The sequence below is a fragment of the Carassius gibelio genome, chromosome B22 (assembly GCF_023724105.1).
Source record: "Carassius gibelio isolate Cgi1373 ecotype wild population from Czech Republic chromosome B22, carGib1.2-hapl.c, whole genome shotgun sequence".
NCBI classification, from domain to species: Eukaryota; Metazoa; Chordata; class Actinopteri; order Cypriniformes; family Cyprinidae; genus Carassius; species Carassius gibelio.
In genome coordinates, this window is record NC_068417.1 from 41,414,834 (window position 1) to 41,430,264 (window position 15,431).

At 38.8% G+C, this 15,431-nt stretch overlaps 3 non-coding genes across 3 annotated transcripts; all 3 read left to right on the forward strand.

The window, feature by feature from the left end:
* Positions 1-2,929: 2,929 nt before the first annotated feature.
* On the forward strand, positions 2,930-3,048 carry LOC127994847 (5S ribosomal RNA). The gene has a single exon (XR_008167817.1). It is a non-coding gene; the product is annotated as a 5S ribosomal RNA (ribosomal RNA).
* Positions 3,049-7,376: 4,328 nt separating this feature from the next.
* On the forward strand, positions 7,377-7,495 carry LOC127994859 (5S ribosomal RNA). The gene has a single exon (XR_008167828.1). It is a non-coding gene; the product is annotated as a 5S ribosomal RNA (ribosomal RNA).
* Positions 7,496-11,823: 4,328 nt separating this feature from the next.
* LOC127994870 (5S ribosomal RNA) lies at positions 11,824-11,942 on the forward strand. Its single transcript, XR_008167839.1, has one exon. It is a non-coding gene; the product is annotated as a 5S ribosomal RNA (ribosomal RNA).
* The last annotated feature ends 3,489 nt before the right edge of the window (positions 11,943-15,431 follow it).

The window sequence follows — 15,431 nt, forward strand, 5'->3', positions numbered from 1 at the left end:
TAAGCAATATTTTTAAATCTATACGATGTTTGATAGGGAGCCAGTGCAGTGTGGACAGGACCGGGCTAATATGGTCATACTTCCTGGTACTAGTAAGAACTCTTGCTGCTGCATTTTGGACTAGCTGTAGTTTGTTTACCAAGCGTGCAGAACAACCACCCAATAAAGCATTACAATAGTCTAACCTTGAAGTCATAAATGCATGGATTAACATTTCTGCATTTGACATTGAGAGCATAGGCCGTAATTTAGATATATTTTTGAGATGTAAAAATGCAGTTTTACAAATGCTAGAAACGTGTCTTTCTAAGGAAAGATTGCGATCAAGTAGCACACCTAGGTTCCTAACTGATGACGAAGAATTGACAGGGCCACCATCAAGTCTTAGACAGTGTTCTAGATTATTACAAGCAGAGTTTTTAGGCCCTATGATTAACACCTCTGTTTTTTCTGAATTTAGCAGTAAGAAATTACTCGTCATCCAATTTTTTATATCGACTATGCATTCCATTAGTTTTTCAAATTGGTGTGTTTCACCAGGCTGCGAGGAAATATAGAGCTGCGTATCATCAGCATAACAGTGAAAGCTAACACCATGTTTCCTGATGATATCTCCCAAGGGTAGCATATAAAGCGTGAAGAGTAGCGGCCCTAGTACTGAGCCTTGAGGTACTCCATACTGCACTTGTGATCGATATGATACATCTTCATTCACTGCTACGAACTGATGGCGGTCATATAAGTACGATTTAAACCATGCTAATGCACTTCCACTGATGCCAACAAAGTGTTCAAGTCTGTGCAAAAGAATGTTGTGGTCAATTGTGTCAAACGCAGCACTAAGATCCAATAAAACTAATAGAGAGATACACCCACGATCAGATGATAAGAGCAGATCATTTGTAACTCTAAGGAGAGCAGTCTCAGTACTATGATACGGTCTAAATCCTGACTGGAAATCCTCACATATACCATTATTCTCTAAGAAGGAATATAATTGTGAGGATACCACCTTTTCTAGTATCTTGGACAGAAAAGGGAGATTCGAGATTGGTCTATAACTAACAAGTACTCTGGGGTCAAGTTGTGGCTTTTTTATGAGAGGCTTAATAACAGCCAGTTTGAAGGTTTTGGGGACATATCCTAATGACAATGAGGAATTAATAATAGTCAGAAGAGGACCTATGACTTCTGGAAGCACCTCTTTTAAGAGCTTAGATGGTATAGGGTCTAACATACATGTTGTTGGTTTAAATGATTTAACAAATTTATACAATTCTTCCTCTCCTATAGTAGAGAATGAGTGGAACTGTTCCTCAGGGGGTCTATAGTGCACTGTCTGATGTGATACGGTAGCTGACGGCTGAATGGTTGCAATTTTATCTCTAATAGTATCGATTTTAGAAGTAAAGTAGTTCATAAAGTCATTACTGTTGTGGTGTTGGGAAATGTCAACACTTGTTGAGGCTTTATTTTTCGTTAATTTAGCCACTGTATTGAATAAATACCTGGGGTTATGTTTGTTTTCTTCTAAAAGAGAAGAAAAGTAATCAGATCTAGCAGGTTTTAATGCTTTTCTATAGGATATGCTACTTTCCCGCCAAGCAATACGAAATACCTCTAGTTTTGTTTTCCTCCAGCTGCGCTCCATTTTTCGGGCTACTCTCTTTAGGGTGCGAGTATGCTCATTATACCATGGTGTCAAACTGTTTTCCTTAACCTTCCTTAAGCGTAAAGGAGCAACTGTATTTAAAGTGCTAGAAAAGAGAGAGTCCATAGTTTCTGTTACATCATCAAGTTGTTCTGAGGTTTTGGATATGCTAAGGAATTTGGATACATCAGGAAGATAACTTAAAAAGCAGTCTTTTGTGGTAGAAGTGATGGTTCTTCGATACTTGTAACAAGAAGTAGAATTTACAATTTTGGCTATATGAAGTTTACACAGAACTAAATAATGATCTGAGATATCATCACTTGGCTGAATAATTTCAACACTATCAACATCAATTCCATGTGACAGTATTAAATCTAGAGTATGATTTCGACAATGAGTAGGTCCTGAAACATGTTGTCTAACACCAATAGAGTTCAGAATGTCTATAAATGCTGATCCCAATGCGTCTTTTTCATTATCGACATGGATATTAAAATCACCAACTATTAAGACTTTATCTGCAGCCAGAACTAACTCGGATGTAAAATCACCAAACTCTTTAATAAAGTCTGTATGGTGCCCTGGTGGCCTGTATACAGTAGCCAGTACAAACATAACAGGGGATTTATCATTAACATTGGTTTCTCTGGATAATGTTATATGAAGCACCATTACTTCAAACGAGTTATACTTGAAGCCTGCCCTCTGAGAAATCCTAAAAACGTTGTTATAAATTGAAGCAACTCCTCCCCCTTTGCCTTTTAAACGCGGCTCATGTTTATAACAGTAATCTTGGGGGGTGGACTCATTTAAAATAATGTAATCATCAGGTTTTAGCCAAGTTTCTGTCAAACAGAGCACATCTATATTATGATCAGTTATCATATTATTTACAAAAAGTGTTTTCGTAGAAATGGATCTGATAATCAATAAGCCAATCTTTATCATTTGTTTATCCATATTGCATTTGTTTTTTATTTGTTGAACCTCAATTAAATTGTTAACCTTAACTTGGTTTGGACATTTTTTGTATTTTCTAGTTCGGGGAACAGACACAGTCTCTATAGTGTGATATCTAGGTGAAAGAGTCTCTATGTGCTGAGAATTAACTGACCTCTGTGACGGGAGGCAGCTAGCAGACGGTCGGTTTAGCCAGTCTGTCTGCTTCCTGACCTGGGCCCCAGTTAGTCAAGTATAAACACTAAGACTATTTGCCATATTTCTAGACAGAAGAGCAGCACCACTTCTTCAGCAGCACTCTTTGCAGCAGACTTCGCTTACGGCCATACCAACCTGGCTATGCCCGATCTCGTCTGATCTCGGAAGCTAAGCAGGTTTGGGCCTGGTTAGTACTTGGATGGGAGACCGCCTGGGAATACCAGGTGCTGTAAGCTTTTTGGAAATTTTTCACTTAGTATATAATAATTTTGCCAAAAAATAGAGTCAATGCCGATCTCTGAATATTAGCAGGTTTGGGCCTGGTTAGTACATGGATGGGAGACTGCCTGGGAATACCAGGTGCTTTAATCTTTTTTGGAAAATTTCACGAATTATATAATAATCTTTCATTAAAAAAAAAAAAAAAAAGTCAATGCCCGATCTCTGAATCTTAGCAGGTTTAGGTCTGGTTAGTACTTTTATGAGAGACTGCCTAGGAATACCAGGTGCTTTAAGCTTTTGGGTTTTCTTTCCTACTTATATAATGTACTGGCGATAAGATTGGCTGTTCTTTAAATAGCCCTCTCTTCAATCAATCAATCAATCACCTTTATTTATATAGTGCTTTAAACAAAATACATTGTGTGAAAGCACTGAACAACATTCATTTGGAAAACAGTGTCTCAATAATGCAAAATGATAGTTAAAGACAGTTCATCATTGAATTCAGCTATGTCATCTCTGTTCAGTTGAAATAGTGTCTGTTTTTATTTGCAATCAAGTCAATGATATCGCTGTAGATGAAGTGACCCCAACTAAGCAAGCCAGAGGCGACAGCGGCAAGGAACCGAAACTCCATCGGTGACAGAATGGAGAAAAAAACCTTGGGAGAAACCAGGCTCAGTTGGGGGGTCAGTTCTCCTCTGACCAGACGAAAACCAGTAATTCAATTCCAGGCTGCAGCAAAATCAGATTGTGCAGAAGAATCATCTGTTTCCTGTGGTCTTGTCCTGGTGTTCCTCTGAGACAAGGTCTTTACAGGGGATCTGTATCTGGGGCTCTAGTTGTCCTGGTCTCCGCTGTCTTTCAGGGCAGTAGAGGTCCTTTCTAGGTGCTGATCCACCATCTGGTCTGGATACGTACTGGATCCGGGTGACTGCAGTGACCCTCTGATCTGGACACAGACTGGATCTCGTGGCCACGGTGACCTCGGAACAAGAGAGAAACAGACAAATATTAGCGTAGATGCCATTCTTCTAATGATGTAGAAAGTACGGTGTTATGTGAAGTGTTTCCGGTTCCAGTTTACCTAATTAATGCAGCCTAAAAATCCTTTAACGGATTTGGATATTAAAAGCATATTAGTATGTTATGTGTATGCCAGGTTAAAGAGATGGGTCTTTAATCTAGATTTAAACTGCAAGAGTGTGTCTGCCTCCCGAACAATGTTAGGTGGGTTATTCCAGAGTTTAGGTGCCAAATAGGAAAAGGATCTGCCGCCCGCAGTTGATTTTGATATTCTAGGTATTATCAAATTGCCTGAGTTTTGAGAACGTAGCGGACGTAGAGGAGTATAATGTAAAAGGAGCTCATTCAAATACCGAGGTGCTAAACCATTCAGGGCTTTATAAGTAATAAGCAATATTTTTAAATCTATACGATGTTTGATAGGGAGCCAGTGCAGTGTGGACAGGACCGGGCTAATATGGTCATACTTCCTGGTACTAGTAAGAACTCTTGCTGCTGCATTTTGGACTAGCTGTAGTTTGTTTACCAAGCGTGCAGAACAACCACCCAATAAAGCATTACAATAGTCTAACCTTGAAGTCATAAATGCATGGATTAACATTTCTGCATTTGACATTGAGAGCATAGGCCGTAATTTAGATATATTTTTGAGATGTAAAAATGCAGTTTTACAAATGCTAGAAACGTGTCTTTCTAAGGAAAGATTGCGATCAAGTAGCACACCTAGGTTCCTAACTGATGACGAAGAATTGACAGAGCCACCATCAAGTCTTAGACAGTGTTCTAGGTTATTACAAGCAGAGTTTTTAGGCCCTATGATTAACACCTCTGTTTTTTCTGAATTTAGCAGTAAGAAATTACTCGTCATCCAATTTTTTATATCGACTATGCATTCCATTAGTTTTTCAAATTGGTGTGTTTCACCAGGCTGCGAGGAAATATAGAGCTGCGTATCATCAGCATAACAGTGAAAGCTAACACCATGTTTCCTGATGATATCTCCCAAGGGTAGCATATAAAGCGTGAAGAGTAGCGGCCCTAGTACTGAGCCTTGAGGTACTCCATACTGCACTTGTGATCGATATGATACATCTTCATTCACTGCTACGAACTGATGGCGGTCATATAAGTACGATTTAAACCATGCTAATGCACTTCCACTGATGCCAACAAAGTGTTCAAGTCTGTGCAAAAGAATGTTGTGGTCAATTGTGTCAAACGCAGCACTAAGATCCAATAAAACTAATAGAGAGATACACCCACGATCAGATGATAAGAGCAGATCATTTGTAACTCTAAGGAGAGCAGTCTCAGTACTATGATACGGTCTAAATCCTGACTGGAAATCCTCACATATACCATTATTCTCTAAGAAGGAATATAATTGTGAGGATACCACCTTTTCTAGTATCTTGGACAGAAAAGGGAGATTCGAGATTGGTCTATAACTAACAAGTACTCTGGGGTCAAGTTGTGGCTTTTTTATGAGAGGCTTAATAACAGCCAGTTTGAAGGTTTTGGGGACATATCCTAATGACAATGAGGAATTAATAATAGTCAGAAGAGGACCTATGACTTCTGGAAGCACCTCTTTTAAGAGCTTAGATGGTATAGGGTCTAACATACATGTTGTTGGTTTAAATGATTTAACAAGTTTATACAATTCTTCCTCTCCTATAGTAGAGAATGAGTGGAACTGTTCCTCAGGGGGTCTATAGTGCACTGTCTGATGTGATACGGTAGCTGACGGCTGAATGGTTGCAATTTTATCTCTAATAGTATCGATTTTAGAAGTAAAGTAGTTCATAAAGTCATTACTGTTGTGGTGTTGGGAAATGTCAACACTTGTTGAGGCTTTATTTTTCGTTAATTTAGCCACTGTATTGAATAAATACCTGGGGTTATGTTTGTTTTCTTCTAAAAGAGAAGAAAAGTAATCAGATCTAGCAGGTTTTAATGCTTTTCTATAGGATATGCTACTTTCCCGCCAAGCAATACGAAATACCTCTAGTTTTGTTTTCCTCCAGCTGCGCTCCATTTTTCGGGCTGCTCTCTTTAGGGTGCGAGTATGCTCATTATACCATGGTGTCAAACTGTTTTCCTTAACCTTCCTTAAGCGTAAAGGAGCAACTGTATTTAAAGTGCTAGAAAAGAGAGAGTCCATAGTTTCTGTTACATCATCAAGTTGTTCTGAGGTTTTGGATATGCTAAGGAATTTGGATACATCAGGAAGATAACTTAAAAAACAGTCTTTTGTGGTAGAAGTGATGGTTCTTCGATACTTGTAACAAGAAGTAGAATTTACAATTTTGGCTATATGAAGTTTACACAGAACTAAATAATGATCTGAGATATCATCACTTGGCTGAATAATTTCAACACTATCAACATCAATTCCATGTGACAGTATTAAATCTAGAGTATGATTTCGACAATGAGTAGGTCCTGAAACATGTTGTCTAACACCAATAGAGTTCAGAATGTCTATAAATGCTGATCCCAATGCGTCTTTTTCATTATCGACATGGATATTAAAATCACCAACTATTAAGACTTTATCTGCAGCCAGAACTAACTCGGATGTAAAATCACCAAACTCTTTAATAAAGTCTGTATGGTGCCCTGGTGGCCTGTATACAGTAGCCAGTACAAACATAACAGGGGATTTATCATTAACATTGGTTTCTCTGGATAATGTTATATGAAGCACCATTACTTCAAACGAGTTATACTTGAAGCCTGCCCTCTGAGAAATCCTAAAAACGTTGTTATAAATTGAAGCAACTCCTCCCCCTTTGCCTTTTAAACACGGCTCATGTTTATAACAGTAATCTTGGGGGGTGGACTCATTTAAAATAATGTAATCATCAGGTTTTAGCCAAGTTTCTGTCAAACAGAGCACATCTATATTATGATCAGTTATCATATTATTTACAAAAACTGTTTTCGTAGAAATGGATCTGATAATCAATAAGCCAATCTTTATCATTTGTTTATCCATATTGCATTTGTTTTTTATTTGTTGAACCTCAATTAAATTGTTAACCTTAACTTGGTTTGGACATTTTTTGTATTTTCTAGTTCGGGGAACAGACACAGTCTCTATAGTGTGATATCTAGGTGAAAGAGTCTCTATGTGCTGAGAATTAACTGACCTCTGTGACGGGAGGCAGCTAGCAGACGGTCGGTTTAGCCAGTCTGTCTGCTTCCTGACCTGGGCCCCAGTTAGTCAAGTATAAACACTAAGACTATTTGCCATATTTCTAGACAGAAGAGCAGCACCACTTCTTCAGCAGCACTCTTTGCAGCAGACTTCGCTTACGGCCATACCAACCTGGCTATGCCCGATCTCGTCTGATCTCGGAAGCTAAGCAGGTTTGGGCCTGGTTAGTACTTGGATGGGAGACCGCCTGGGAATACCAGGTGCTGTAAGCTTTTTGGAAATTTTTCACTTAGTATATAATAATTTTGCCAAAAAATAGAGTCAATGCCGATCTCTGAATATTAGCAGGTTTGGGCCTGGTTAGTACATGGATGGGAGACTGCCTGGGAATACCAGGTGCTTTAATCTTTTTTGGAAAATTTCACGAATTATATAATAATCTTTCATTAAAAAAAAAAAAAAAAAGTCAATGCCCGATCTCTGAATCTTAGCAGGTTTAGGTCTGGTTAGTACTTTTATGAGAGACTGCCTAGGAATACCAGGTGCTTTAAGCTTTTGGGTTTTCTTTCCTACTTATATAATGTACTGGCGATAAGATTGGCTGTTCTTTAAATAGCCCTCTCTTCAATCAATCAATCAATCACCTTTATTTATATAGTGCTTTAAACAAAATACATTGCGTCAAATCACTGAACAACATTCATTTGGAAAACAGTGTCTCAATAATGCAAAATGATAGTTAAAGGCAGTTCATCATTGAATTCAGCTATGTCATCTCTGTTCAGTTGAAATAGTGTCTGTTTTTATTTGCAATCAAGTCAATGATATCGCTGTAGATGAAGTGACCCCAACTAAGCAAGCCAGAGGCGACAGCGGCAAGGAACCGAAACTCCATCGGTGACAGAATGTAGAAAAAAACCTTGGGAGAAACCAGGCTCAGTTGGGGGGTCAGTTCTCCTCTGACCAGACGAAAACCAGTAGTTCAATTCCAGGCTGCAGCAAAATCAGATTGTGCAGAAGAATCATCTGTTTCCTGTGGTCTTGTCCTGGTGTTCCTCTGAGACAAGGTCTTTACAGGGGATCTGTATCTGGGGCTCTAGTTGTCCTGGTCTCCGCTGTCTTTCAGGGCAGTAGAGGTCCTTTCTAGGTGCTGATCCACCATCTGGTCTGGATACGTACTGGATCCGGGTGACTGCAGTGACCCTCTGATCTGGACACAGACTGGATCTCGTGGCCACGGTGACCTCGGAACAAGAGAGAAACAGACAAATATTAGCGTAGATGCCATTCTTCTAATGATGTAGAAAGTACGGTGTTATGTGAAGTGTTTCCGGTTCCGGTTTACCTAATTAATGCAGCCTAAAAATCCTTTAACGGATTTGGATATTAAAAGCATATTAGTATGTTATGTGTATGCCAGGTTAAAGAGATGGGTCTTTAATCTAGATTTAAACTGCAAGAGTGTGTCTGCCTCCCGAACAATGTTAGGTGGGTTATTCCAGAGTTTAGGCGCCAAATAGGAAAAGGATCTGCCGCCCGCAGTTGATTTTGATATTCTAGGTATGATCAAATTGCCTGAGTTTTGAGAACGTAGCGGACGTAGAGGAGTATAATGTAAAATGAGCTCATTCAAATACCGAGGTGCTAAACCATTCAGGGCTTTATAAGTAATAAGCAATATTTTTAAATCTATACGATGTTTGATAGGGAGCCAGTGCAGTGTGGACAGGACCGGGCTAATATGGTCATACTTCCTGGTTCTAGTAAGAACTCTTGCTGCTGCATTTTGGACTAGCTGTAGTTTGTTTACCAAGCGTGCAGAACAACCACCCAATAAAGCATTACAATAGTCTAACCTTGAAGTCATAAATGCATGGATTAACATTTCTGCATTTGACATTGAGAGCATAGGCCGTAATTTAGATATATTTTTGAGATGGAAAAATGCAGTTTTACAAATGCTAGAAACGTGTCTTTCTAAGGAAAGATTGCGATCAAGTAGCACACCTAGGTTCCTAACTGATGACGAAGAATTGACAGAGCAACCATCAAGTCTTAGACAGTGTTCTAGGTTATTACAAGCAGAGTTTTTAGGCCCTATGATTAACACCTCTGTTTTTTCTGAATTTAGCAGTAAGAAATTACTCGTCATCCAATTTTTTATATCGACTATGCATTCCATTAGTTTTTCAAATTGGTGTGTTTCACCAGGCTGCGAGGAAATATAGAGCTGCGTATCATCAGCATAACAGTGAAAGCTAACACCATGTTTCCTGATGATATCTCCCAAGGGTAGCATATAAAGCGTGAAGAGTAGCGGCCCTAGTACTGAGCCTTGAGGTACTCCATACTGCACTTGTGATCGATATGATACATCTTCATTCACTGCTACGAACTGATGGCGGTCATATAAGTACGATTTAAACCATGCTAATGCACTTCCACTGATGCCAACAAAGTGTTCAAGTCTGTGCAAAAGAATGTTGTGGTCAATTGTGTCAAACGCAGCACTAAGATCCAATAAAACTAATAGAGAGATACACCCACGATCAGATGATAAGAGCAGATCATTTGTAACTCTAAGGAGAGCAGTCTCAGTACTATGATACGGTCTAAATCCTGACTGGAAATCCTCACATATACCATTATTCTCTAAGAAGGAATATAATTGTGAGGATACCACCTTTTCTAGTATCTTGGACAGAAAAGGGAGATTCGAGATTGGTCTATAACTAACAAGTTCTCTGGGGTCAAGTTGTGGCTTTTTTATGAGAGGCTTAATAACAGCCAGTTTGAAGGTTTTGGGGACATATCCTAATGACAATGAGGAATTAATAATAGTCAGAAGAGGACCTATGACTTCTGGAAGCACCTCTTTTAAGAGCTTAGATGGTATAGGGTCTAACATACATGTTGTTGGTTTAAATGATTTAACAAGTTTATACAATTCTTCCTCTCCTATAGTAGAGAATGAGTGGAACTGTTCCTCAGGGGGTCTATAGTGCACTGTCTGATGTGATACGGTAGCTGACGGCTGAATGGTTGCAATTTTATCTCTAATAGTATCGATTTTAGAAGTAAAGTAGTTCATAAAGTCATTACTGTTGTGGTGTTGGGAAATGTCAACACTTGTTGAGGCTTTATTTTTCGTTAATTTAGCCACTGTATTGAATAAATACCTGGGGTTATGTTTGTTTTCTTCTAAAAGAGAAGAAAAGTAATCAGATCTAGCAGGTTTTAATGCTTTTCTATAGGATATGCTACTTTCCCGCCAAGCAATACGAAATACCTCTAGTTTTGTTTTCCTCCAGCTGCGCTCCATTTTTCGGGCTGCTCTCTTTAGGGTGCGAGTATGCTCATTATACCATGGTGTCAAACTGTTTTCCTTAACCTTCCTTAAGCGTAAAGGAGCAACTGTATTTAAAGTGCTAGAAAAGAGAGAGTCCATAGTTTCTGTTACATCATCAAGTTGTTCTGAGGTTTTGGATATGCTAAGGAATTTGGATACATCAGGAAGATAACTTAAAAAGCAGTCTTTTGTGGTAGAAGTGATGGTTCTTCGATACTTGTAACAAGAAGTAGAATTTACAATTTTGGCTATATGAAGTTTACACAGAACTAAATAATGATCTGAGATATCATCACTTGGCTGAATAATTTCAACACTATCAACATCAATTCCATGTGACAGTATTAAATCTAGAGTATGATTTCGACAATGAGTAGGTCCTGAAACATGTTGTCTAACACCAATAGAGTTCAGAATGTCTATAAATGCTGATCCCAATGCGTCTTTTTCATTATCGACATGGACATTAAAATCACCAACTATTAAGACTTTATCTGCAGCCAGAACTAACTCGGATGTAAAATCACCAAACTCTTTAATAAAGTCTGTATGGTGCCCTGGTGGCCTGTATACAGTAGCCAGTACAAACATAACAGGGGATTTATCATTAACATTGGTTTCTCTGGATAATGTTATATGAAGCACCATTTCTTCAAACGAGTTATACTTGAAGCCTGCCCTCTGAGAAATCCTAAAAACGTTGTTATAAATTGAAGCAACTCCTACCCCTTTGCCTTTTAAACGCGGCTCATGTTTATAACAGTAATCTTGGGGGGTGGACTCATTTAAAATAATGTAATCATCAGGTTTTAGCCAAGTTTCTGTCAAACAGAGCACATCTATATTATGATCAGTTATCATATTATTTACAAAAAGTGTTTTCGTAGAAATGGATCTGATATTCAATAAGCCAATCTTTATCATTTGTTTATCCATATTGCATTTGTTTTTTATTTGTTGAACCTCAATTAAATTGTTAACCTTAACTTGGTTTGGACATTTTTTGTATTTTCTAGTTCGGGGAACAGACACAGTCTCTATAGTGTGATATCTAGGTGAAAGAGTCTCTATGTGCTGAGAATTAACTGACCTCTGTAACGGGAGGCAGCTAGCAGACGGTCGGTTTAGCCAGTCTGTCTGCTTCCTGACCTGGGCCCCAGTTAGTCAAGTATAAACACTAAGACTATTTGCCATATTTCTAGACAGAAGAGCAGCACCACTTCTTCAGCAGCACTCTTTGCAGCAGACTTCGCTTACGGCCATACCAACCTGGCTATGCCCGATCTCGTCTGATCTCGGAAGCTAAGCAGGTTTGGGCCTGGTTAGTACTTGGATGGGAGACCGCCTGGGAATACCAGGTGCTGTAAGCTTTTTGGAAATTTTTCACTTAGTATATAATAATTTTGCCAAAAAATAGAGTCAATGCCGATCTCTGAATATTAGCAGGTTTGGGCCTGGTTAGTACATGGATGGGAGACTGCCTGGGAATACCAGGTGCTTTAATCTTTTTTGGAAAATTTCACGAATTATATAATAATCTTTCATAAAAAAAAAAAAAAAAAAGTCAATGCCCGATCTCTGAATCTTAGCAGGTTTAGGTCTGGTTAGTACTTTTATGAGAGACTGCCTAGGAATACCAGGTGCTTTAAGCTTTTGGGTTTTCTTTCCTACTTATATAATGTACTGGCGATAAGATTGGCTGTTCTTTAAATAGCCCTCTCTTCAATCAATCAATCAATCACCTTTATTTATATAGTGCTTTAAACAAAATACATTACGTCAAAGCACTGAACAACATTCATTTGGAAAACAGTGTCTCAATAATGCAAAATGATAGTTAAAGACAGTTCATCATTGAATTCAGCTATGTCATCTCTGTTCAGTTGAAATAGTGTCTGTTTTTATTTGCAATCAAGTCAATGATATCGCTGTAGATGAAGTGACCCCAACTAAGCAAGCCAGAGGCGACAGCGGCAAGGAACCGAAACTCCATCGGTGACAGAATGGAGAAAAAAACCTTGGGAGAAACCAGGCTCAGTTGGGGGGTCAGTTCTCCTCTGACCAGACGAAAACCAGTAATTCAATTCCAGGCTGCAGCAAAATCAGATTGTGCAGAAGAATCATCTGTTTCCTGTGGTCTTGTCCTGGTGTTCCTCTGAGACAAGGTCTTTACAGGGGATCTGTATCTGGGGCTCTAGTTGTCCTGGTCTCCGCTGTCTTTCAGGGCAGTAGAGGTCCTTTCTAGGTGCTGATCCACCATCTGGTCTGGATACGTACTGGATCCGGGTGACTGCAGTGACCCTCTGATCTGGACACAGACTGGATCTCGTGGCCACGGTGACCTCGGAACAAGAGAGAAACAGACAAATATTAGCGTAGATGCCATTCTTCTAATGATGTAGAAAGTACGGTGTTATGTGAAGTGTTTCCGGTTCCAGTTTACCTAATTAATGCAGCCTAAAAATCCTATAACGGATTTGGATATTAAAAGCATATTAGTATGTTATGTGTATGCCAGGTTAAAGAGATGGGTCTTTAATCTAGATTTAAACTGCAAGAGTGTGTCTGCCTCCCGAACAATGTTAGGTGGGTTATTCCAGAGTTTAGGCGCCAAATAGGAAAAGGATCTGCCGCCCGCAGTTGATTTTGATATTCTAGGTATGATCAAATTGCCTGAGTTTTGAGAACGTAGCGGACGTAGAGGAGTATAATGTAAAATGAGCTCATTCAAATACCGAGGTGCTAAACCATTCAGGGCTTTATAAGTAATAAGCAATATTTTTAAATCTATACGATGTTTGATAGGGAGCCAGTGCAGTGTGGACAGGACCGGGCTAATATGGTCATACTTCCTGGTTCTAGTAAGAACTCTTGCTGCTGCATTTTGGACTAGCTGTAGTTTGTTTACCAAGCGTGCAGAACAACCACCCAATAAAGCATTACAATAGTCTAACCTTGAAGTCATAAATGCATGGATTAACATTTCTGCATTTGACATTGAGAGCATAGGCCGTAATTTAGATATATTTTTGAGATGGAAAAATGCAGTTTTACAAATGCTAGAAACGTGTCTTTCTAAGGAAAGATTGCGATCAAGTAGCACACCTAGGTTCCTAACTGATGACGAAGAATTGACAGAGCAACCATCAAGTCTTAGACAGTGTTCTAGGTTATTACAAGCAGAGTTTTTAGGCCCTATGATTAACACCTCTGTTTTTTCTGAATTTAGCAGTAAGAAATTACTCGTCATCCAATTTTTTATATCGACTATGCATTCCATTAGTTTTTCAAATTGGTGTGTTTCACCAGGCTGCGAGGAAATATAGAGCTGCGTATCATCAGCATAACAGTGAAAGCTAACACCATGTTTCCTGATGATATCTCCCAAGGGTAGCATATAAAGCGTGAAGAGTAGCGGCCCTAGTACTGAGCCTTGAGGTACTCCATACTGCACTTGTGATCGATATGATACATCTTCATTCACTGCTACGAACTGATGGCGGTCATATAAGTACGATTTAAACCATGCTAATGCACTTCCACTGATGCCAACAAAGTGTTCAAGTCTGTGCAAAAGAATGTTGTGGTCAATTGTGTCAAACGCAGCACTAAGATCCAATAAAACTAATAGAGAGATACACCCACGATCAGATGATAAGAGCAGATCATTTGTAACTCTAAGGAGAGCAGTCTCAGTACTATGATACGGTCTAAATCCTGACTGGAAATCCTCACATATACCATTATTCTCTAAGAAGGAATATAATTGTGAGGATACCACCTTTTCTAGTATCTTGGACAGAAAAGGGAGATTCGAGATTGGTCTATAACTAACAAGTTCTCTGGGGTCAAGTTGTGGCTTTTTTATGAGAGGCTTAATAACAGCCAGTTTGAAGGTTTTGGGGACATATCCTAATGACAATGAGGAATTAATAATAGTCAGAAGAGGACCTATGACTTCTGGAAGCACCTCTTTTAAGAGCTTAGATGGTATAGGGTCTAACATACATGTTGTTGGTTTAAATGATTTAACAAGTTTATACAATTCTTCCTCTCCTATAGTAGAGAATGAGTGGAACTGTTCCTCAGGGGGTCTATAGTGCACTGTCTGATGTGATACGGTAGCTGACGGCTGAATGGTTGCAATTTTATCTCTAATAGTATCGATTTTAGAAGTAAAGTAGTTCATAAAGTCATTACTGTTGTGGTGTTGGGAAATGTCAACACTTGTTGAGGCTTTATTTTTCGTTAATTTAGCCACTGTATTGAATAAATACCTGGGGTTATGTTTGTTTTCTTCTAAAAGAGAAGAAAAGTAATCAGATCTAGCAGGTTTTAATGCTTTTCTATAGGATATGCTACTTTCCCGCCAAGCAATACGAAATACCTCTAGTTTTGTTTTCCTCCAGCTGCGCTCCATTTTTCGGGCTGCTCTCTTTAGGGTGCGAGTATGCTCATTATACCATGGTGTCAAACTGTTTTCCTTAACCTTCCTTAAGCGTAAAGGAGCAACTGTATTTAAAGTGCTAGAAAAGAGAGAGTCCATAGTTTCTGTTACATCATCAAGTTGTTCTGAGGTTTTGGATATGCTAAGGAATTTGGATACATCAGGAAGATAACTTAAAAAGCAGTCTTTTGTGGTAGAAGTGATGGTTCTTCGATACTTGTAACAAGAAGTAGAATTTACAATTTTGGCTATATGAAGTTTACACAGAACTAAATAATGATCTGAGATATCATCACTTGGCTGAATAATTTCAACACTATCAACATCAATTCCATGTGACAGTATTAAATCTAGAGTATGATTTCGACAATGAGTAGGTCCTGAAACATGTTGTCTAACACCAATAGAGTTC